The 25,973-nt window shown below is 40.4% G+C and overlaps 1 pseudogene; it reads left to right on the top strand.

Annotated features, from left to right (window-relative positions):
- Positions 1-13,101: 13,101 nt before the first annotated feature.
- On the top strand, positions 13,102-13,602 carry LOC118849020 (annotated as a pseudogene).
- Positions 13,603-25,973: the final 12,371 nt, after the last annotated feature.

Raw genomic sequence — 25,973 nt, forward strand, 5'->3', positions numbered from 1 at the left:
CATTGCCTATCACACAGGATCTAGGTAGCCCAAATATGTTGGAGATGGGATAATTATGTCCTCTCTCACCTACTTAATGAAGCACTGTGTAAAACATGCCCTTCTGAACACAAGGCCGCTGTAATCCCCAGCATGAGGACAGTGGATGACCTTGAAGGTAGAAATGGACTTTCTGTGGTACCTCCTCCCTCAAATTCATATACTCTCAGGTTTCATTTATTTCATGACTAAAAAAGGAGGAAATACCATAGGTAGTCCTTTCTCTCTGACCAAGAAAAAATTATTGACATTTTTTATAGCTCTTTAGAGATTATAACATGCCCAAATTATCATCTCAATCAATCAAATCCCTATAGACTAGGAACAACTCCCCTCAATGTCCTTTTCCCCCCTCAACCAATACCAATAAAAAGAGGTTTGGGATGTAGGTCCATGTTAGCATACATTGTATATGGTGGGCAGAGAAACTAAAAGTTCCTCCTGAACAAGGACTAATCAAATAGGAAAACACCTGCTACCAGTACATGGAAGGGTGGAAAGGACACAGGCTGTCAGGCACCTAGGAGTGGAACTGTACCCTTTATGCTCTAGAACTGCCAAAGCCATTCCCAATAACAGACTTCAACAAACCCTAGGCATGCAGGCTGGAGGAGATACTATGGCACAGCAAGATTGTGTTGACCATTACAAGAAAAGCATGTTTGGGAAGAAAGATGAGAGTACAATGAATTCCATGTGTGGGTGTTCAAAGGAATTTTAAAAATAATAATGATAGCATTTAAATAGCATTTTAAGTTTTACAAAGTACTTTACAAATATTATCTCAATTTATCCTAACAACCCCAAGAGATAGGTGCTATTACCCTCATTTTACAAATCAGGAAGCTGAAGCAGAGAGGGGTCAGTGACTTGACCAGCGTCACAAGTAGGAAGTATCTGAGGCAGGATCTGACCTTCCTAACTCTAGGTTCAGTTCTCCCTCCCCTCCATCCATCACTGCTCAAAGCCAGTTATAAGAACCTACATGGGCAAGTGGCAAGTCAAGATTAAATGGAGATTTTCTAAGTATTTCACACTGTTGCTCACCTAAGGGGTACCCCTTGATTCTTTAACCCTGGACACCTTGCTTTCCTACTAGCCCCCTTTCTCCTTCTTATGTTCTAGTCAGACTCTTTGAGTCCTGTTCTTGCTTTTGTCTGACTCAATGATTGACAGCCTTAACCAGACTCAAGTGAAGAAGCTAGAAGTGTAATATGATGCTAGTCATTGGCTATCAGAACTTGTCTGCTTATATTAACTCTTCTACCCTCCCAGCTGTGCAAAGATATCACAACAGAACCACATTCCTTGCCCTCTAATAAAGGGAAGGTTCAGTTAGAACTATGGATCTTGCATAGGCATTGGAACTATATGAGTAGGAAAATAACACTTGCCCTTCCTTGAATTTAATACAGCAATCTTGACATGTGATATTTGTTTTGAGGCCATAGCCTATGTGATATATGGGGATATATACCATGAGTTGAACCTTACTTGTTGAGAAAATGTTGTGTTTCTTGCACTTGGTAGCAGTGCTGGGGTCCTTTGGACAAAGGACCAAAAAAAAAATAAAGAGCTTAAGAACTTTGGTAGAGTTCCTGATATTGCAAGGAAACTTTTGGCTAACTGTCCTTAATTTCTTTGCCTAGGGCAGTACTATTTTGTTTTTACCATTCTGTGGGTTGCCTTTTAACTAAAAGTTGCTTAATCTTAATAAGGAGATCATTTGATATTAGAGCTAGGAGTCTTCCATCATACCAAACAGGGAACCACAATTACATCACTACCTGTGCTCAGGCAACAGAATTATAGACGAAGCAGATGAAGGGTTGCATGTCACAAAGCTGCCTTTCTGGACCCTGAAAGAGCATTTGTTACCCCTTAGGTGGGAGGGGCTGTGTCTGATGCACTGTCTGTCATTAACAAAGATATATATTCCTTGCAATATGAATCAATTATACAATCCATACTATTGACATGCTCCAATAAGCCTCGCAATGTAGAATCCAGGCTAAGAGATGCTCCACCTTGTTTTGTTCCTCTCAAGTAGGAACCTGAGAGAAGCATCCTATACAGATGACAGTTGAATAATTATTAGCAACTCCCAAACCCAATTGTGATCTTGAGAAGCCAAGTAGACCTTTGCCAAGGATTAGAACCTAAATAACTGGGGAAAAGCATAATGGTTTCAGCTGAAGAAATGAACCCTAACTGACAAACTGCATAAGGCATGGCAGACAAATCTAGAACCTCATGGATACAAATTTGCATCCATCTTCATCCTTGTGGGAGTCTAAAAACTGACCTAAGTTATGTCTTCTTAATGACTCTTCTTAGAGTAGCAGAATCCCAGTTCGTCTTAGATCTATCATATCCATTCTTCCATTAGCCACCGTTAACTGCCCACTTCTACTAATTCTATTAATTACTCTAAAGAGTAGAGAAGTATAGAAGTGAGTATATAGTAAAAGGCAGCTGTGTAGTATTGGAAAGAAAGTCCCTGGACTTATTTTACTCAAGGTAGGCTGGATCGTATACTATCTCAACCTAAGATACCTATGAAACACCACTATATTATTACTTTCATAACATTGGTAGAGGTTGATGGCTACTGAGAGCCATTTGAGGTTTCCACATCCCAGACAAACAGGAGAGGCCATTGGGTCAGAGATCCCAACCAATATTTCCAAGACCATTCATACAATTGGCTTGATTGGACAATGTCCTACTATGGTATCTCAGATGCATTTGTGGAGGAAGAGAATGTAGAAAGAGGTACAATAAAGTAGTGGGTCTTATGAACTTACCTATATTCTCCTAAGTTGAATGGGTTTCCCAAAAGCATCGTCCTTGCTTAGGGTTGTCACATGTTATATTATGAAAGGCTGTGAAATCAAGTCTTCATGAGCCTTAGTTTGAACCGATGGTTTTAGAAAAGTTACCCAAGGAATTGTAGGCTTAGAGTAGCTGAAGGTCCATAGAGATGTGTCTTTCTGAGTTTTGGAGTCACTGGTTCATGTTCTTCACTCTCAAATAGCAAATAGGAAGGACATTCAGCCATTTAGACCAGGACCATAAAAGTGCTGTCCCAGGCATGTCCACAGAACCTGAAAGGAAATATTGTTCCTATGGTCCATCTATGTATTGACTGGCTAAGACAGAAACATAACAATATGAATCAAACATTAAACCACAAGCTTGAAAATAGTAAAGAACTCAAGGGTCTTCCCACTAAGGGTCAAAGATCAGGTAGGGAAATCCTAGAGGGCTTGAGACTGAAAAGAAGGACTGGAAACTACATAGGTAAGAACCTCTAGCCAGGGCATTCAAGTGAGCCCAGCAAGCCCTTGTCGTAACACAAGACTTGCCACCACCTGCTCAAGTAAATGCTACCCTTGATATTCTTTTTAAGCACAGTTCACACCGTTGAACTATAGCTTTGATCCACACATCGCTAAATTTCATTGTGTTAAATGGTATGCAACAAACAATATTTCATTTCATCGCTTTCATGAGGGATTAAGAGAAAGAAGAGTATTTATGGTAACTTATGTAAGTTAAGAAATCTATAAGAAAATTTCATAATTAGAAATATAAAATTATAAATTATTTGCTTTTAAACTTATTTTTATTTTTAGAAGGGTATAAACCATGTCACATTCTAAGAGCATTAAGAAATGATTGATTTAAGAAGAAGAATCTTTCAGACAAAATGAAAGCCAGATTATTTCTTTTCTGAAAGAAAATACTAAGATTTTATGTTTATGTTTAATTTATAGACAATTAGGGCCCAAGGAATATGTTTTATGAAATACACTGTTCTGTACAGAACTTTAACTTTGACTTCAAGGCTGCTACTGGAACTCTCATGGAACCTAGCTCATCCTTCGAGCTAAGATGCTACCACCGCTATAGAGTAAAGCTTGAAGATCTACTGTTGGTCTGGTTGGTGCATGGAGGATGCTTTAACATGCCCCCTGCCTTACTTCTACCAGCATCATAAGTGTTGTTCTACCATTTGATGTTTGGAGTAAAAGTCTTGTAATTGCCAAGCATCTAAACAACTCTTTGGGGTACCACCAATTAGGGCATGAAAAGAGCTTCATGCCTTAGGTGAGGCTACCTTCACGGCAGATGGTCATTCTCTATTTGAGAGCTAGCATAGAGCCAAACACTCTAATGCTCATGAGTCAATGGAACAAGGATAATATCTGTGGAATTGTGTCCACAGCATGATCATTAGGCATGATTCAATCATTAAACCACTCTAGTATTTGCTCTGGCTTTCCAAAGCCAACTGGACTACAAGTCAACTTCCTCAAAGGATGAAGCACAGGATGAGCTTAGGATAAATGGAGAATTGTCTTTATCTTTCCTATTTATTTTCTCTTTTTAGGCACAGGAAGGATCTCAAAAGTAACACCCACTTTTAGGTGGGGAAAATGATAGTGTCAAGTATTTCTGAGGCTGAGCATTGATCCCAGAACAAAGTAGTTGCTTAAGGCAGTACAACATATGCACATCTGACATCCCAGCCAGTCTTTCTCCTCCCTTTTGACCTACTCCACCAAAACTCAATTTATGCCCTTTCCAGTCACCTTCCAAATGAGCCAAGGAAGTTCAATATCCTCCCCTGCGTAGTACACATTGGCAAATCCAGCATTTATTAATCACCCACTCTTTACAGATCATTGGGCTAGACCCTGGGAGAGATTTGAAGTTTAGATAAGACTGTTTCTATACTCTTGGAGCATAGCAGAGACAGTCATGTGGTTATTACCTAAGCATATTAATAGCTGACATTTACATAGCATTTTGAAGTTGGCTGAGCACTAAACATGAAACAACCACCTACTACAAGTATCATTCATACATGTTTTTAAGCCAAGGAAACTGAGGTTCAGATCTTGCCCGTCATTTGTTCTATGAACATGGGCAAACTGTTCAACATCTCTCAACCTGAATTTTGTTTGTTTTGGTTAAATCCTAGCACTGTGAGTAAGGCCAGGCTGCCTAACTGGAGAGTCAGTAAGCCATAGGCCATAGTCCATTACTAACTGGACATAGGTGAGGCATTATAGAAGTATTTATGATGGCAGGAGCATTTGTATTGGCTTTGAAAGCATAGGTAGGAATTCAATAGGCAAGAAATAGGAGAGAGCGCTCTCTGGGGAACAATCTCTCACTTATTGAAGACTAACTCCCTTATTGTTCCCTTCCTTTCTCCCCTGAGGGAGGTGGTGAAAAATACTCATATCTTCATACTATAAAGCCTAATCCCACTTCTTTAATTGGCATGAGGACTTTGTTTACACAGACAGGCTGACTGCCTGTTAAGATATCCAGATAACCAATGTGGCAGCCATCTAAATTGTCCAGATATGTCCCAGTCCTTCAACAAAATTATTGACTATATTGTTTGAAGCCTACGAAATCATCTCTGTCTCAATAGAACCTGGGTTCTGAACATGACTATTTTTTTTTTTAGTTTCTCATCTACAACCAACCACTGAAAGTTCATCATGGTTTCATCTCCCCGATGTTCAGGATTTTACACCAAGTCTCTTATGAACCATTAACAGGAAACATGACAATGTGCTTGCTCAGTTCGCTCCAAACCAATTCAATGAATGATGCTAAGGAGGATTTTTAAAGGAACCCAAGTTTTGGAGCAGCTTGTTACCAAAGAAGCCAAGGAACCAAAGGTGAGTGAGTCCTAATGATGCCCTCTTAGAAGGCTTCAATGACTACCCTGGTGGCTGTCATGGATACTCCAACCAGCTTCAAGATTTCAAAAGGTACAGGATAATCCAGCATGAGATGCAGCACCAGGGATTAAATGAAGGAATTTCAGCTATGCCCAGAAGGTTAAGGCACATGAGCCAGTCCACAATCCAAAAACATTGTTATGCAGTTTACTGGAAGTCTTGATCTCATATTTTGCATATACCTATTTTGCATACACCAATATGCCAAATATCCCCTTCTCATTTAGCTTGAATCCTGGGGAGTCAACTCCTTGGAAACAGGGACTATTTCATTGTTTCTTATATCATCAGTGCATAGAATATAGGTGTTTAATGAATCTTTGTTGATTGAAGGCCATGGCAAGGTCCTGGGATGTGTGTGTGTTGTGATAGAGAGAAAGAGACAAGTCCTGCATTAGTCAAACTTGCTATAAGCCAAGTTGGCTGAGGATCACAGTGCCATGGATGGGGCTCAACTACAACATGCCAGTGGTCCTTCACATTCGTCTACATGGCAAAGGAGCCCTAGGGAATTGAGATTCTAGACTGAGTCAAGATGAATGACAAGAGATGGTAATTAAAAGGGGCCTCACCTATCCAGGTTGAAGCACCAATGTTTTCAATACCTAATGTCAGATGACTCCGGATGGGAGGTGGAGCCAAGATGGCACTGTGAAAGGAGGGAACTGCTGGAGCTCTCTCACAAATTCTGTCAGATATGTCTAAAAATGAATCTGAGCAGATTTGAGTTAGAAGCCATTAGTAGACTCAGAGGGGCAGGCACCAGACCTCACCAACCAGGAACAGCAGAGGAACCTAGTCAGTGCACTGGTCTGGGAGAGTACTGGGCAAGCTAAACTCGGGAACAGGAGCAGGTCCAGGGTGGAAGTACCAGCTGGGGTAGTGATCGAGCCCCAGGCCTCTCAGCCCAGGATGGAAATCTGTCAGTACTGTGGGAGATACCAGTGCAGAGCCTGTGGCTGTGGGAACAGCAACCCCAGAGGCCTCCAACCCACAGTATAAAGGTTTCAGACTTGCCCTCTCGAACTTCCAGGAGCCATAATGGCCAAGTAAATCACCTCTCCCTCCCTTCCTCACCCACAGAATACTACCTCAGGAGAAACAGAGGAGCCAGAAGTAGGGCTTCAGTAGCCTTTTACTGAGAAAATCTGGGGAGGGGGCCCTTCTTGTGGTGGTGGAAGGAGACTAGTGCAGGAAAAGAGGTGTCCTAGCAAGTCCCACCTCAGCACAAGGTGAGTTACTGAGCCCTGGGGGGCGGGGGGAGGTAGAACTAGCAAACATCAACACCAAGACCCCAGACATACCTTTGCACAGCCAGGGGAAGTGGCAGACACCAGCACAGACAACAGTTGAGACCACCCATGCTGTAGAGCAGTCCCAGGGAAAAGGAGACTTCCAGCAGCCAGACCAGCCCTCCCCCACACCTCATGAAACCAAACGCCATAGCACACAAAGCCAGTGAGCAGTCCCACAGTTCCCAATACAAGAAGCTTGGGACAAAGCCCCCTGAGCCCCAGAAGCAGAGATCCACTTTAGAAGCAAGGAGGGAAAAAAAAACACCATAAAAAACACTAAAAAGCCAAAGACCGGGGGGCGGAGCCAAGATGGCGGCTGGTAAGCACGGACTAGAGTGAGCTCCGTACCCGAGTCCCTCCAAAAACCTATAAAAATGGCTCTGAACCAATTCTAGAACGGCAGAACCCACAGAACAGCAGAGGGAAGCAGGGCTCCAGCCCAGGACAGCCCGGATAGTCTCTGGGTGAGCTCTATTCCACACGGAGCTGGGAGCTGGGAGCTGGGAACGGAGTGGAGCAGAGCCCAGCCTGAGCGGCGTGGACGATCCAGTCCAGAAGCCGGGCAGAGGGGGCCCTAGCGCCCTGAATACGTGAGCAGTTACCAGACCCCTCGACCCACAAACACCAAAGACTGCGGAGAAGGTTAGTGGGAAAAGCTGCGGGAGTGGAAGGAGTTCGTGGTTCGGCTTCCAGCCCCGGGGGCAGCGGAGGTGGGGCAGCTACAGCTGTTGCTACTTCCGGCTCCAGGCCCACCTGGTGGGGGGAATTAAGTGGCAGATCACAGCAGGGGTGCACAGCCTGCCGAAGATCTGAGCCCAGTCTGGACTGGGGGTCCTTGGGGAAGGAGGAGTGCGGCTCTGACAGAGCTGGCACCTCCCCCCCAAACGTAGAACATAGAACTCTGTAATCTACAAGCAGTCATACCCCACTGAAAAACTCAAGGGTCAAGTTAGTTGGTTGGGAATATGGCCAGGACGCGAAAACGCGCCCAGATTCAGTCTCAGACTTTGGATTCTTTCTTTGGTGACAAAGAAGACCAAAACATACAGCCTAAAGAAGACAGCAAAGTCATAGAGCCTACAACCAAAGCTTCCAAGAAAAACATGAACTGGCCCCAGACCATAGAAGAACTCAAAAAGGATTTGGAAAAGCAAATTAGAGAAGTAGAGGAAAAATTGGGAAGAGAAATAAGAAGGATGCGAGAAAACCATGAAAAACAAGTCAATGACTTGCTAAAGGAGACCCAAAAAAATACTGAAAAATACACTGAAGAAAACAACACCTTACAAAATAGACTAACTCAAATGGCAAAAGAGCTCCAAAAAGCCAATGAGGAGAAGAATTCCTTGAAAGGCAGAATTAGCCAAATGGAAAAGGAGGTCCAAAAGACCACTGAAGAAAATACTACTTTAAAAATTAGATTGGAGCAAGTGGAAGCTAGTGACTTTATGAGAAATCAGGATATTATAAAACAGAAACAGAGGAATGAAAAAATGGAAGACAATGTGAAATATCTCCTTGGAAAAACCACTGACCTGGAAAATAGATCCAGGAGAGATAATTTAAAAATTATTGGACTACCTGAAAGCCATGATCAAAAAAAGAGCCTAGATACCATCTTTCAGGAAATTATCAAGGAGAACTGCCCTGATATTCTAGAGCCACAGGGCAAAATAGAAATTGAAAGAATCCATCGATCGCCTCCGCATATAGATCCCAAAAAGAAATCTCCTAGGAATATTGTTGCCAAATTCCAGAGCTCCCAGATCAAGGAGAAAATACTGCAAGCAGCCAGAAAGAAACAATTTGAATATTGTGGAAACCCAATCAGAATAACCCAAGATCTGGCAGCTTCTACATTAAGAGATCGAAGGGCTTGGAATGCGATATTCCGGAGGTCAATGGAGCTAGGATTAAAACCTAGAATCACCTACCCAGCAAAACTAAGTATCATGTTCCAAGGCAAAATATGGACTTTCAATAAAATGGAGGACTTTCAAGCTTTCTCAGTGAAAAGACCAGAACTGAATAGAAAATTTGACTTTCAAACACAAGAATCAAGAGAAGCATGAAAAGGTAATCAAGAAACGGAAATTGCAAGGGACTTACTAAAGTTGAACTGTTTTGTTTACATTCCTACATGGAAAGATGATGAGTATGATTCATGAGACCTCAGTATTAGGGTAGTTGAAGGGAATATGCATAAACATATATATATGCATATATATATGTTTATGTATATATATAAGTGAATGTGTATGTATGCATGTATCTATGTGTATATGTATGTATGTGTATGTATGTGTATATATATATATATATATATGTAAAAGAGAGAGAGCAGACACAGGGTGAGTTGAGGATGAAGGGAAGATAGCTAAAAGAAATAAAATGAAATTAAGGGATGAGAGAGTAACTTACTGAGAGAGGGAGATAGGGAGAGATAGAATGGGGTGGATTATCTCCCATAAAGGTGGCAAGAGGAAGCAGTTCTAGGAGAGGAGGGGAGTGGGCAGGTGAGGGGGGAATGAGTGAACCTTGCTCTCATCAGATTTGGCCAGAGGGGGAATACCATACATACTCAGTTGGGTATCTTACCCCACAGGAAAGAAGAGGGAGGGAGATAAAAAAAAAATAAAAGGCAGGGGGATGATGGAGTGGAGGGCATATGGGGGTGGAGGTAATCAAAACAAACACTTTGGAAAGGGGACAGGGTCAAGGAAGAAAATTCAATAAAGCGGGATGGGTTGGGAAGGAGCAAAATGTAGTTAGCCTTTCACAACATGAATATTGTGGAAGGGTTATACATAATAATACAGGTGTGGCCTAGGTTGAATTGCTCAACTTCTTAGGGAGGGTGGGTGGGAAGGGAAGAGGGAAGGGAATTTGGAACTCAAAGTTTTAAAATCAGATGTTCAAAAACAAAAAAAACTTTTTGTATGCAACTAAAAAATAAGATACACAGGCAATGGGGCGTAGAAATTTATCTTGCCCTACAAGAAAGGAAGGGAAAAGGGGATGAGAGGGGAGGGGGGTGATAGAGGGGAGGGCTGACTGGGGAACAGGGCAACCAGAATATACGCCATCTTGGAGTGGGGGGGGGAGGGCAGAAATGGGGAGAAAATGTGTAATCCAAACTGTTGTGAAAATCAATGCTGAAAACCAAATATGTTAAATAAATAAATTGCATTAAAAAAAAAATAAAATAAAAAAAAAAAAGCCAAAGACCATTGGTTACTATTATGGAGACAGGGAAGATCAAAATAACACTTCAGAAGAGGACAGCATGGATACTACACCCACATCTGAAACCTCAAAAGGGAATGTGAACTGGTCTCCAGTCAAAAAAGCATTCCTGGAAGAACTCAAAGAGGACTTTAAAAATAAAATTAGGGAGGTAAAAGATAAAAAGGAAAAAAAAAAAGAAAAAAAATCACTGATGAAAACAAATCTTTAAAAAGTAAAGTCGGTGAAATGGTTGAGATTCAGAATATAAATGGAGAAAATGTATCGTTGAAAAGTAAATTCAACCAAATGGAAAAGAAGATAGAGAAGCTAAAGGAAAAAACAATACATTAAAAATTAGAATTGGGCAAGTAAAGGCTAATGACTCTGAGACATCAAGACTCAATGAAACAAAATCTAAAGAATGAAAAAAATAGAAGAAAACATGAAATATGTGATTGGAAAAACAACTGGCCTGTAAAATAGATCCAGGAGAGACAATCCAAGAATTATTAGTCTAACAGAAAGCCATGATGTAAAAAAGAGCCTAGAGAGCATCTTCCAAGAAATTATCAAGGAAAACTTCCCCAAGGTCCTAGAACCAGAGGGTAAAATAGTCATCGAAAGAATCCACTGATCACCCCCTGAAAGAGATCCCAAATTGAAAACTCCAAAGAATGCCATAGCCAAATTCCAGAACTACCAAGTCAAGGAGAAAATACTGCAAGCAGCCAGAAAAAAAAAAACAATTCAAATATCGCAGAACTACAGTCAGCATCACGCAAGATCTTTCAGCTTCTACATTAAATGATGGGAGAAATTGGAATATGATATTCTGAAAGGCAAAGGAGCTTGGACTACAACCAAGGATCAATCACCCAGCAGAACTGAGCATAATTTTTCATGCAAGGAGATGGACATTCAATGAAATAAGGAAATTCCAGACTTTCCTGATGAAAAGGCCAGAGCTCAATGGAAAACTTGATCTTCAAATACAAAACTCAAGAGAGACATGAAAAGGTAAACAGGGGGGAAAACCCTTGTTAATCAATAAGGAAATTATTTACATCCTTATATGGCAATATATATATATATATATATATATATATATATATATGTGTGTGTGTGTATATATATATATATATATATATGTGTGTGTGTGTGTGTGTGTGTGTATGTCAATCATGAGAATAATACAGTTATTATGAAAATTGCAAGGGATATACATAGACTGTGAGTGTCAGCATAAAATAACTGATATAATGATAAAAAACAAAATTAATAGATGTAAAGGAATGGTTCTGGGAGAAGAGGTAAGGAGGTAGGAGAAAAAGGTAAATTACATCACATGAAGAAGCACAAAAACATATTATAGTAGAGGGAAAGGATAGGGAGAAAAACTATTTGAGCTTTACTCTCATCAGATTTGGTTCAAGAAGAGAGTAACATACTGTGATAAGTATAGAAATCAAACTTGTCCTACAGGCAGTAGGTGGGGAAAGGGGAAATAATGGGGGGGAGGTCAGAAGGGAGGGAAGAAGTAGAAAGGGGAAAAAAGTAAGACAAGGGAGGGGAATCAAGAGAGAGGGTAAACTGAGGAAGGCAGTGGTCAAAAGTAAAACTTTTGAGAAGTGGAAGGGAGAAGGGAGAAATAAAAGCATAAACAGGGGAAATAAGATGGAGAAAAAGACAGATAGTAATCATAACAGTGAATGTGAATAGGATGAATTCTCCCATAAAATGGAAGTGGGTAGCAGAACGGATTAAAAAGCATAATCCTACAATATGTTGTTTACAAGAAACACATTTGAAACAGGGGGATACATACAAGGTAAAAGGCTGGAGTAAAATATATTGTTCTTTAGCTAAAGTGAAAAAAGCAGAGGTAGCAATCCTTATCTCAGACAAAGCAAAAGCAAAGATCTAATATAAAAGAGAGAAGGAAGGACACTAATAAATGGAGCCTTCCTTAAAATTATAAATATCATCTACCTAAAACCATCAGCAAGCATTATATGTAATGGGGATAAGCTAGATGCATTCCGATTAAGATCAGGGGTGAAACAAGGATGTCCATTATCACTCCTATAATTCAATTTGGTACTAGAAATGTTAGCTGTAGCAATAAGAGAAGAAAAAGAAATTGAAGGAATTAGAATAGGCAAAGAAGAAGCTAAATTATCACTTTTTGTATATGATATGATTTACTTAGAGAATCAAGTAAAAAACTACTTGAAATAATAAACAACTTTAACAAATTTGCAGGATATAAAATAAACCCACATAAATCCTCAGCACTCCTATACATTATTAACAAAGCCCAACAGCAAGAGATGGAAAGAAAAATTACATTTTAAGTTACTGTAGACACTATAAAATATTTGGGAGTCTATCTGCCAAGACAAACCCAGGGACTATATGAACATAATTATGAAACACTTTTCACGCAAATAAAGTCAGATCTAAAGAAATGGAAAAACATCACTTGCTCATGGTTAGGCCGAGCTAATATAAAACATAATATAAATGACAATTTTACCTAAATTACTTATTCAGTACCATACCAATCAAACTACTAAAAAATTATTTTACGGAGCTGGATAAAATAATAACAAAATTCATCTGGAAGAACAAGAGGTCCAGAATATCTAGGGAATTAATGAAAAGAAATGCTAGGGAAGGTGGCCTAGCCATACCAGCATACCAGATATTAAACTGTATTATGAAGCAGCAGTCATCAAAACTACTTGGTGCTTTCTGCCAGCTCCGCCATATTCCAGTGAGTTGCTAAAATGACAAACACAAAAGGAAAAAGGAGAGGGACACGCTGCATGTTTTCTAGGCCCTTTTGAAAACATGGTGTTGTCCCTTTGGCTACGTATATGCGAATGTACAAGAAAGGTGATATTGTAGATATCAGGGGTATGGGCACAGTTCAGCAAGGAATGCCCCACACATGTTACCACGGCAAGACTGGACGAGTCTATAACGTTACTCAACGTGCTGTAGGTATTGTTGTAAACAAGCAGGTTAAGGGCAAGATTCTAGCCACGAGAATTAGTGTGCGTATTGAGCGTATTAAGCATTCTAAGAGCAGAGATAGCTTCCTGAAGCGTGTAAAGGACAATGATCAGAAGAAGAAGGAAGCCAAAGAAAAAGGCACTTGGGTTCAACTGAAATGCGAGCCTGCTCCACCCAGAGAAGCACACTTTGTGAGAACCAAGGGCAAGGAACCTGAACTGTTGGAACCAATCCCCTACGAATTCATGGCATAAATGGCTGCTAAAAAAACAATAAAAAAAAAAAAAACTTGGATTATGGGAAAAAAAAACACTTGGTACTGGCTAAGAAACAGAGTGGTGGATCAGTGGAATAGGTTAGGTAGACAAGACACAGTAGTCAATGACTACAGCAATCTGCTCTTTGATAAACCGAAAGAATCCAGCTTCTGGGCTAAGAAACTGTAATAACAATTCAGCTAGCATCTACTGTGGTGGTGTAAAACCAACAACAACCAGCACACAGAGGGCTACAAGCACAGGTTCTTTTGATCTGCTTTACTAAGGAATGTAATTTTAAGAGGTTAACAATCTTACTTTAATCCAACATACAAATATCATTCACCTAGTTCAGGAGGAAAAGCCAGCACCCTGAACTTCAGAGCAGATACAAACAAATTACAAGCATACACAATATAAACAGACCAAATCCCATTCATAGTTACCAGGGAAGCAACAACATCTGGGTTTACAAGCTGGGGCCGGGGGGCTCTAAAAATGGCTGCCCAGAGTCCTATGCCACTCTTCCAGTGACTGAGAGCCCCAAGGGAGAATGCCAACCTCTGGGTTTGTATATCTTGTTCAGGGTCAAAGGACACCACAATGTGCAACTCAAACCCATGTGAGCTAAAAGCCTCTGGAGTCACAAACATGTTACTCAAACCCATGCAAACCAGGCTTTCCTTTGAGGCAAGGAGGTCAAAGACTCCTGATTAAATCAAAGAAACAAAGGCCAGAATCTTCAAGGGCACTTGATTAAATAAGTGCTAAAAGAGAAAACAGAAAAAAAAATGTCCCATCTTAATATTACAGAGACTGTTGGGAAAATTGGAAAATGGTAGGGTAGAAACTGGGCATAGACCAATATCTTACACCATATACCATAATAAAGTCAAAATGAGTTCATGATTTAGGAATAAAGGCTGATATAAAAGCAATTTGGGAGCACAAGGAATAGTTTACTTATGAGATTTATGGGAAAGAATCCATGACACAAGAGATAGAAAGCTTTGTGAAATGCAAAATGGATAATTTTGATTATGTTAAATTGAAAAGGTTTTGTATTAAAAAAGCCAATGCAACAAAGATTAGGAGGGAAACAGAAAATTGGGAGAAAATCTTTACAACTAGTGTCTCTGATAAAGGCCTCATCGTTAAAATATACAGGGAACTGAACCAAATTTATAGGAACAAAAGTCATTCCCCAATTGAGAAATGGTCAAAGGATATGAACAGGCAGTTTTCAGAGGAAGAAATTAAAGATATATATAGGTATATGAAAAAATGCTCTACATCACTATTGATTAGAGAAATGCAAATCAAAACAACTCTGAGGTACCACATCTTTCCTGTCAGATCGGCTAACATGACAAAACAGGAAAATGATAAATGCTGGAGAGGATATGGGAAAATTGGAACACTAATGCATTGTTGGTGGAGTTGTGAACTGATCTAGCTATTCTGGAGAGCAATTTGCAACTATGCCCAAAGGGCTATAAAAAATGTGCATACCCTTTGAGCCAGCAATACCACTTCTAGGGCTGTATCCCAAAGAGATCACACAAGTGGGAAAAGGACCCACATATACAAAAATATTTGTAGCGGCTCTTTTTGTGGTAGCAAAAAAATGGAAATCAAAGGGATGCCCATCCATTGGGGAATGGCTAAACAAGTTGTAGTATATGAATGTAATGGAATACTACTGTGCTATAAGAAATGGGGAAGATATGGACTTCGTAATAACCTGGAAAAACCTACATGATCTGATGCTGAATGAGGGGAGCAGAACCAGGAGAACATTGTACACAACCAGATATGTTGATTCTGTGATTACTAACTTCGATAGACTTGACTATATTCTTGGCAATACAAGGTTCAACGACAACTCCAAAGGACTCATGATGGAAAGATCTATCTACATATAGAGAAACTATATGTAAATACTATGGTGTCTGAATGAAGATTGAGGCAAACTATTTGCTCTCCATTTTTTTCCTCTTTTTTTGGTTTTGTTTCTACTTTCTTATGATTCATTCCATTGGTCATAATTCTTCTTTACAACATGACTATTGTGTAAATAAGTTTAATACAAAGGCATATGTAGAAGATATATCAGATTCCATGCCACCTTGGGGGGCAGGAGAAGACAATCTGGAACTCAAAAAACATGCAGAACTGAGCGTTATAAACTAAAAATAAAAACTCTTAATTTAAAAAAATAAAGATGACTCCAGATGGGTCACTAGGACAGATTACTATCTCCCAGCAGAAAGGTCAGTCATTCCCTGACAGACCATGGGCCTTTTAACATCTTCTATCCTTCTTACTTCCTGGTCCTCAAAGAACTAGGAGGTCAATAATATGAGAAATGGTTCTTGTCCTCCCCTTCTAAATAATAACCTATTTTTCTTCTTTAAAACAAAATAACTTGAACTTCTAAATTAAATCCTAATTTTTGGAGCCCACTTCTGCTATACGCCTCAATGTTCATCCTGCTCTCAAGTGATGTGGCCTTTCCCATGTTAAGGCTGACCTCTCCCACTTCTGCTCTTGGTTTGTGTCTACCCCTTACTTCTTTTGGTGACTTAAGGTAGTTTTGAAGAAATCCAGCGGCCCCCGTGAGACTTCTTTTGCCCAAGCATCTTATTCTTCACTTCCATTCTTGCATCTTCATTTTTCCCCTGCTTCCTTCCCATTTGTCCCATCTCTCAAAAACTATTATCCTCTGCATCTCTTTTGCCTCAATGTAAGTTAGAACAAAGACTCATTCAATGACTTCTAGTAAGTCAATAACTCTCGAAAAAGTGGCTACTGTGTTTTGCATTGTACTAAGCTTTTTATCTCAGCTGATCCTCCCAACCCTAATGATACCCATTTAACAGTTGAGGAGACTGAGGCAGAGATTAAGTGACTTAGTCACCATTATACAGCTTGTAGATGTCTAAGACCAGATTTGAATCTGGGTCTTCCTGACTCCAGGCCGAGCACTATCCACTATGCCACCTAGTTTAAGTGCACTACAGTTATGCTTTTTTGAGTTTCCAATGGCCAGAGACCATTCACTGTCTTTTCCTGAGTCTTATTTTCCTTATTTTCCTCAGCTTATCTTGCATTTAACTGATTGTCATCAGCTCAGTTAGGGTTCTTCCCCTTGACTTTCACGTCCACTTCATTGTCTCCTTTTCTGCCCTTCTCTTATGTTTTCATTAGTCCTTTGGTCTCTTCTAACTCCTTAAGTAGGAGTATCCATTCCCAAGTTTGTGCTCATCCTTCTCTCAATACTCCCTCTGTTCCTATTCAAATGGTTCCCAAACCTCTGCCTGTGCTCCCAACTTCTCAAATTCCTTATTGAGTACCTTCCCCATGTGTGCACCTAGATCATCTCTGGTCATTTCAAACTCTATGCATCCTCAAATGAATTCAAAGCCTTTCCACTTTCTTAACATCCTGGTAATTTTGACACTACCATCACCCCAGACATTTAGGATCAAATCCTAGGGTTCTTGCTATTCTTTTACTCCTACTTCTAAGTCACTATACAGTGCTGCCAGTTAGGTTATCTTAGCCATTTCCCTGCTTCCAACTTATGTTCAAGCTTTATGTGAATTTAAGAAACATGATAGATAGATGCTGACATAGGAATAAAAACCTTTGGAATGTAAAGGAGACTTACCAAAGTGCCCTCGGAATCAGGAAAGGAATGAAGATAAGGACTTCCCAGGCCATCCATATGATACCTTCCACCAGCTGGGAGCTCATTTGTGACCTTTCAAGAGGCTCATCTACTCTCCCTATAATATAAGTGATATAGGTGAAGGAAATGGTTTAAGAATAGAAACTCTCTAGTTAGGGCCCCTGAATTCTATGTTAGACCAATCTCCAAAAGCTCTTCAGCTTCTTCCCTTTCTATAGGCTTTACCAGCAAAGCAAAAAATCTAAACAGCATCTAGGACATATGGGTCCAAGAACTGGGTAGCCTCCCTCACAGAAAGAGTTAAGTATTAGGGACATCTTCCACTTTGTTCATACTTGTTCATGTCATAGACATGGAAACAGCCATCAACCCATCAATACATGGTGTGGGGGTCTTTGTTTACCTTGATCACATCCTTGTTAATAACTGAGGATACAGCTGTATCCTCAATTGCTCTGATATTGTGCTATCAAGAAGCAGGCACCTTCTAAAAACCTGAATGGAAAATAGTTTGTTAGGAGAACCCTCCTTCCAACGTACCTCCTGAGAACACAGGGATATTCACCAATGTATTGCAGCTTCAAAGGGTAGCATATCATGAAATAGAGCACACTTATTTTGATTTGATAACGTGGACCCCAAGGACAAGAGCTCTGTTCATTTAGAGGGACGATATTCCTTTCAAAACTCATTTCTTCTAGAAAAACTTACAGTGAGGACAAACATCCTTCTAAAGCCATTTTATCATCTTTGGGGAGGTACAGTTTATAAGAGAGATCCTTTGAAAGCTGAATAAAGCATTCTGCACCAATATACATGGTGGGAGGTAAAAGAGAGGGGTGACATCAGCGATTTTGGTCTGAGAGTAAATGTTAGCTGTGTTTGGTGGTTCTTTAAGGAAGGGGTGATGATTTCCCACATACTACCTGGGGCCCTTTTCAGTCAGTCTCAGCCAAATGGCTAATTAGTCATCCAGACCAGGTTAACTGAATTCTGTCTTCCTTGATCTCTTGGGCCCTGAAGTAACTGAGGCTAGTGGTCATGGGAAGCAAGTAGGTGTTTTTCACAGTGATTTATAGAGGGAAATAAGGCTTAGAGATGACATTTAGAGGGTAGGGAGATCAAGCTAACTGCTCCAATAATTTCAAGGTTATATATCCACCTTCTGGAAAGTATCACTTGCCAGCTTGTGTTTTCTACACAAGGTGATCTTTCATGTGATGAAGGAGCTTTAAAAAATGGTCCTCTACAGTGAAGTCTTAATAGAAGAGAGATTGAGAGGGGTATTACACAAATGAAGGGGAAATTAGTTCTCAGCTGTTCAAAAACAAGATATTACTTCTATGCATCGTGAGCCAAGAGTCCATGTTAAGAATACGGTTACTTTAAAATGTCCAGAGCTGCAAAGCTATGAATAGGAATTTTTATGTGGACCAACCCACAGGTATTCCCTACCCCCTACAAAAAAAGTTAGTACCATTTGGCCAAAGGTTTCTTCCACCTCTTCAGTCTTCAAGAGAACCAGTGTGAGAGCTCAATTCTTTGTGGCAATAAGGTATAAGCAGCCATACCTTGGAATACTGGGGCAGCTAAGGGACACAGTAGATCGAGCACCAGACTTGGAGTCAGGAAGATTCATCTTCCTGAGTTCAAATCTGGCCTCAGATGCTTACTAGCTGTGTGACCCCGGGCAAGTTATTTAACCTGTTTGCCTCTATCTGTATAAAGAGCTGGAGAGGGAAATGGCACACCACTCCAGTATCTTTGCCAAGAAAACCCCAAGTGGGGTCACAAAGAGTCAGACAACTGAAAACAACTGAATAAAAATACCTTGAAATATGTATGCATCAAATTATTAAGGAAAATTACCTTGAAACTCTAGAACAAGAAGATAAAGTAGAAGTTGAAAGAATCCATCAATCACCTAAAAGAGATCCTAGGAAGAAAACTTACAGGAATATCAGAGCCAAGTTTCAAAATTTCCCAGCTTAAAAAGAAAATATTTCAAGCATAAGAAAAAAATTAAATTCTACAGAAAAAGAGTTCATAATACCTACAAGCTTCTATGCTATATTTCCCAAAAAAGTTGAGTATAATCCTGAATTTTTTTTAAATGGACATTTGATTAACTGAAAAACTTTTAGGCATTTGTAACAAAGACGAGAACTCAATGGAAAATTGGATATAAAAGATTCAGAAGAAATACAAGGAAATCATTAAAGACTAATTATAACACTGATAAAGGTTAAACTGTTTACTCATGATACGGGAAATGTTATCAGTATTCTTAAAATTGTTATCATTACTAAGGTAATTAGAAAAAAATTTGTGACTTAGTTGTGTATAATGGGGTGATTCTAAAAAAACAAAATTGGGTAGGAAAAGGTAAAGAGGAGCAATTACCTCATAAAATGGGGTGTGAAAGGAAGAACTAATGCAGAAGAAACAGGTAGGGATTAGGGGGCTAATAATGTTGGAACCTTACTGTCATCTGGGTTAAAGAAGAAACAAAGTGTACCTCTGAAAATATTTAGAAGTCTTCTGAACTTCTAGAGAGGTGAGAAAACTGGGAGATAGGGGAGGGGAGGGACGTTGAAAAGGGGAGTCAGGACAGGGGCGACAAGGGAGAGAATTTTAGAAGGTTGGGTAAAATAAGGAATAAGAGGGTAAGGGAAAAGATAAGCTAACTGGGATAGGGTAAAAAGAGAGGCTGAGAAGAAAAACAGTGAGTAAAAATAAGAGGGAGTCCAAGGCAAAATATGGACTTTCAATAAAATAGAGGATTTTCAAACTTTCTCAGTGAAAAGACAGGTCGGGGGGGGGGGGGAGAAAAATTTTACATGATAGTTTTGTTACATTTGAAAGGAACAGCAAGTTACGCATAGATTTTCAGTTTCACATACTATTGTCTTTTTTATTGTACTATGTTATGGAAATGCTTGCTTTAGTCCATAAATTAAAAATAGAAATTTTTAAAAGAAATATATATGTATCAACATGTAGTCTGGCAATCTTTTTTTAAAAATTTTTAAAAAATAATTTAAGTATTTCTGGTTGCTCTATTGACATCCACATAAAGTCAAAAGGAACTCCAGGAATGATGCCAGATCATATGAGGGCAAGGACACCAATCACCCTGGATAGGCAGAGAAGTATATCGGCCAAAGGAAGCATTGGTTCTATTAGTTTTACAATTAATGAAATAAACCTGATTTTTTTCCCTCCCGAATAACCCTGTAATATTTTTTGTTTAAGTATAAGAGACTCAGCCAGGTGCTGCTCTGTGGCCCTCCTCCTTGCCTAGGGTGATCCCAGATTCCACGGTGCCTAAAAGCCTGTGTCAGTCTGAGCCCAAATACAACTCACTGTGCTCATTTCTGATCAGCCAGTGAAATCCGGAACTCTCTGTCCCAAGGTTATCACTGAGGACAGGAAGCACTATTCCCTCCAAAAGTGAGACTCAGCTGGAAGGCGAAGTGATAGACACGGCTAACAAGCAGTTGAACCCAAAATGGAGCCCTCATTTTAAGGCCAGGACTTTTACACCCTGACTTCGTTGGGTCAAATCGTACCCATGTCAGCACTCACAGAAGTCATCAACTTCAGAGAAAGAGAACCTGAGGAGGTCAGGGAATGGACAAGTGAAAAATCTCCCTTTGTTCCTTCTCGCCCACTTCACCACCCCAAACATGGTCAGGGAATCCACTGGGGATAGCCACAAACATTCAGATAGAGCGGTGACTGTCAGATTTTTCTTGGAAAGATTTAAAAGCATCAAGTATTGTGCTTTGAAAGGCTGCCATCTCACAGGACAAGTTCATCTAGGGCACGGACTGGAGATAAATTACATTCCTGCTTTCAAGTTGCCAGTGATGAGGGACAAAGAAAAAAGGCCCTATGTCAGATAAGAGGGCCTGGGAGCAGATGGAAGAAAGCAACCAGTACCCTAACCACCCCTATGAACATTGCAACTCACTCCCAGGCTCTGAGATGACACAGACGCATACTGGCCACTTCAATGTGGACCCAGAACAACAGACAATGGCAAAGAATATATAGCAAGTAGAAGGAAGGAAGACAGGCTGACCTAAATTGGCAAGTCTTTCTGGAATCAGCCTTGCTGTTAGGTCTCCCAATGCAGTAATGGGGACTTAAGGCAAAGAATGGAGAGTGAACCCCAAGCAACGTGGGTTGCTTTGGAAAGAGATGCTTCCTCTTGCCCACTGAGTTTGTCCTCTTTGAGGATAAAGGACAAACAACAACAATAAGCCTGCCTACTGGTCAGACATGTTGTAGAAGGATGTTTTCGTCCACTTAGGGCTTGGACTGAATTGCAGTCAGGGTTCCTTCCAGCTCTGATTGTCACACCAAATTATCTTGGTCCTGTTCTGCAACTTAACCCTCTAGTGCCCTGGGAAGTCTTCTAAGTGACTTTTAGTCATACCAGCAACGTGTGTCTAAGGCATGACTGAACTTGGCTCTCTCTCCTCTATGACAATGGGTTTTAACATAAGATCCATGATTTTTTAAATCTTATTTTTGTTTTAAAAGGAAACAATTCCATTGTAATATATGTATTTTGAGAATTCGAAAACATTCTGAAAAGGGGTACATGACAAAAGAACCCCATCCTGCTACTCCACATTGCTCTCCTCCATTTTACACAGATTAGCTAACATAAACTCTGTTAAGCTACATTTAAGCACCTCTGTATGCTTAAGACTAGAAGAAAATAAAAAATTTAGGTAAGACTCAGTCCCTGAACTCATGGGATTTAACAAGTCTTTCGTTCCAAGTTTAGCTCAAACTCTCACATGAGGCTTTCCTTGCCTCTTGTAATATTTTTTTGCTCCCCCCTCCTCTCCCTAACATTGGATCAAATCGATATAATCTGATAGAAAAGACAGCTCTGGCCCTCAAAGAATTCACCTTCTTCCTTTTCTTTCTTTTGTACCTCCCGCTCAGGGCCTGGCACATTGTAGGGGCTCAGTAAGTGACTTACCACTTTGCCTGTTACTCTACTCTTAAATAATCTATATTATCCTTAAGTGCATTAAGGAAGTACAAACAGAAATTCCATAGGGATAAGTTCATGACCAACCCTAATGTAGGAAGTAAGTCTTCCTAGAAAAAGCAGCACTTGAGATAGATTAAGGTGATGGGCCGAATGGAATGTCCCTAGAATTTAAGATAACACCCATGTGAAATGTCCAGGGCCATGGAAGAGTCCTATTTAGGGCCAGAAAGGACCTTAGGGACAATCTAGTTCAACTCTTCATTTTATGGGAGAAACTGAGGCTGAACAGGGATGTGACTCCCCAAGGCCACAAAGGTATCAGGATTTGAACCTAGGTCCTCTAACTCCAAATGTCAGGTTTCCCAAGGTATCCCATCACCTCTAGCTAGTAAACGGCAGGCAGTCTTCCAATTCCAGTTCTTCAGACTCCAAATGCAGCCACCTTCAAAAACTCCAGGGTTGCCGTTCACTCATTTCTAGGACCACAGAACAAACACTTTCCTTCCTTCACAATTTATCCCCGTTCTCTTTCTCAGGGTCCATTCTCCTGGCAGAGAAAGTGGAATCTTTTCCTTCTCTCCAGCTGTGCACATCTGGCTTGGTGGAGAAGGATCTGGGGTGTTGGACTCCAATGTCTTACATTAGGAGGTGTAGGAAGCAAGTCAGCACAATGCTGTGACCCCCATCTTGGGCAAGAAGCTCGTCCAACCAACAACTCAGGCACTGAAATTGGACTCGGCTTGCGGCCATCGCTTCCCTGCCTTGATGGGCCCTGTGAGAACAGGATGGGAAACAGGTTCTGAAATTCTAGCCACTCATTTCCTGCCAAGGTGCTACAGAACTTGGAGCTTTTCCTGTGATCTCATTCCAGGGAGCATTCGGACAACTGCATAGATCATATATGAGTCCCCGAAGAGGGTTCCAAGGATGGTGATTACGACATGTCTGTAAGTGTGGCTGACGAGTGCTTTCTGCACCGAGTACACATGGACAGCAACAGCCCTTGGCAAAGCCAACATAGAGCAAGGCTTCGGCGGCTCCTGCCATTCTGTTGGGTACCTTAACTCGAACAGTTATTAAGCTCTTGCTGTGTATAGGGAGAAAGACACAAAGTTTAGCTTAATGCACTCCCTGATCTCACAGACCTTAAAGTCTAGCAAGATGTGTGATCATAATTATTGTTTATTATATGAATGAAAGAGTCTAATCAGTGGTTTGGAGAACAAAGTTGTTCTGATGGGCATAAGGGCAGAAGAGGGAATGTTTTTCTCTTGTCATGAGGACAAGAAACATTTTTTATGGGTCTTTATTTTTCCCTTCCTCTCCAAGCCTGCTCAAGCAAAAAATGCATGACTTTCTCACTAAGGTGAAAATGACTAATCACATACATCTCCATATCTTTCTAGCTCCATCAGAACTAATCATTTCAGTGCAAATTTTGCTCTCATCCAGGCTTTGAAAGGATCCAACTATCAATGCTAGCCAAAAGACTCTGTGTCTCCCAATGCTTACCCACACTCAATCTAGCATCTTTGGTGATTACCGTCCCTGGTAATTTTCTTACATTCTCAAAATACCTAGATTCCAATGGAATTATTTCCTTTTAAAATAAAAATTAATTAAAATTTTAAAAAATCATGAACCTTAGGTTAAAAACCCATTGTCATAGAGGAGAGAAAGCTGAATTCAGTCCTGCCTCAGACATATCCTGGTGGTGTGACTAGAAGTCACTTGGAAGACTTTCCGAGGTACTGGAGGGTCAAGTTTCAGACTAGGGACCAATATGACCTTCCCTGGCCATTCCACCCCTGTTCATTCCCTTGTCTTTTCTATGTAAATGTTGTTTGACCTCTTCCTCAAGGCCTAGAGTGGACCCAAATCTCTAATTGATGACTACATACCTCGAACTCAATACATAAATAAAACAACACTTTTCTTTTTACTCTTTCTGATATCACTGTTCCTGGAGAAGGCACAACCCAGTTAGCTGATAATTAAAGTTTAGAATTAGCTATGGGCACAAGAGAAAAGAGAGATGAGTTAGTTACAAGTTCTCTATAGCATCCAAATTACCAAGTATTTATTAAGGACAAATTATGTGCAAGATATTGTTTAAGCATTGGAGAAACATTCAATTCTTACCTCCAATTCTGGTACAAGCAGATAGCCTTTTCCCAGGTCATATTGCTTCCCCTGTCTACCATTTCCAATCCATTCCCGATTCTGCTCTTCAACAAGCTGGATGCATGATGGTTAGCCACATCACTTTGCTGCTTTTAAACCAGTGTTTCCCTATTGGTCATTACTCTAGACCCACTTCTCCCTATTGTGGGTAGGATTGCCTTCCTTGGCCCTTGTCTCCCCAACACTTGGGTGCTGTCCATGGTGGAAACACAAATAGGACATCTGGTAGTTTTTGACTAATTATGCCTGCCAATTGGTGCATGGAAGATTTGCTAAGAGAACTGGCTGAGATGGCAGGAAGAACTAGGTTCAAATTCTGCCTCAGCTGGCTGTCAGACTCTGGCCAAATGACTTTTTAAAGCTCCAGGCAATGCTCAAAGGCGATGAGACTCAGAATAATAGTCAACATGCATGGTTGAACTAGTTTCCTTTACCAATTAGGTAACATTTGGTTACATTTGGTCCAAAAACCAAAGAATGGAAATTAGGTGCTAAATGCATTTGTTTCTCAGCTGCTAGAGAAGAATGTGGAGTGCTATTCAAGACACAACAGATATGAGTCACACATAGTATTCAAAGTACTCCTGTAAATATTGGTACCTGAGGGCAATGTTCCATTTACCCAGCTTTAGTTACGTTTCTTCAAGTAAGATTACATCCATTTCTCAGGCTTGTTGTGAGGACTGAGAAGTTGACAGAGTTCTAGGGCATCAGTTGTGAAATTACTAATATGCTTGCCGCTCTCCCTCTGCCTTAACATATCTTCTTGGTAGAAGTTGCTATTATGGATATGAGCACTGCATGTGATGTGGCTAAAGACAAGCTTCTTGTTTGTACATAGTATGTGTTTGTGTTTGCCATCACCAGTTGACAGACACTTGACTGTTCAAGCATCATGCCCTTGGTCACTGCTTTGGTATTGGTACTCAGTTGCCTAACCTTCAACCAAAGTAATTGGAACAAGCCAGAGGCATGTCTTTTGAAGCCAAGGCATTCTGCAACTCAGATCCCAGACATCTGGCTATAAGCATAGATCTAGATGACTTTGCAAGCTTGGGTCACACTAGATGTGTCAAGACTCTTGGAAATTCACCATCCCTTGGGAACAGCTAGGTAGCGCAGCGAGTAGAGCACCAGCCCTGGAGTCAGGAGGACCCGAGTTCAAATCCGGCCTCAGACACTTGACACATGTACTAGCTGTGTGACTTTGGGCAAATCACTTAACCCCAATTGCCCTGCCAAAAAAAAGTTCCCCATCCCTTAGCATGCTTTCTCAGTCACCCTGAGATTGAGATGTGGACATATGAACCAGAGGCTATGTGTAAGCTAGTTGTCATGTTCCACTTGGCCAAAGAGGAGGAACTCAAGAAGGGAAAATCAAGAATTTCTTTCCATTGAACTATAATTTCTTAATTTGGGGGTTTTCTCAAAAAATTTGAAAAGAAATGAGATTGAATTAAATATTTTGTTGTT

The sequence above is a fragment of the Trichosurus vulpecula genome, chromosome 4, assembly GCF_011100635.1.
Source record: "Trichosurus vulpecula isolate mTriVul1 chromosome 4, mTriVul1.pri, whole genome shotgun sequence".
NCBI lineage: Eukaryota > Metazoa > Chordata > Mammalia > Diprotodontia > Phalangeridae > Trichosurus > Trichosurus vulpecula.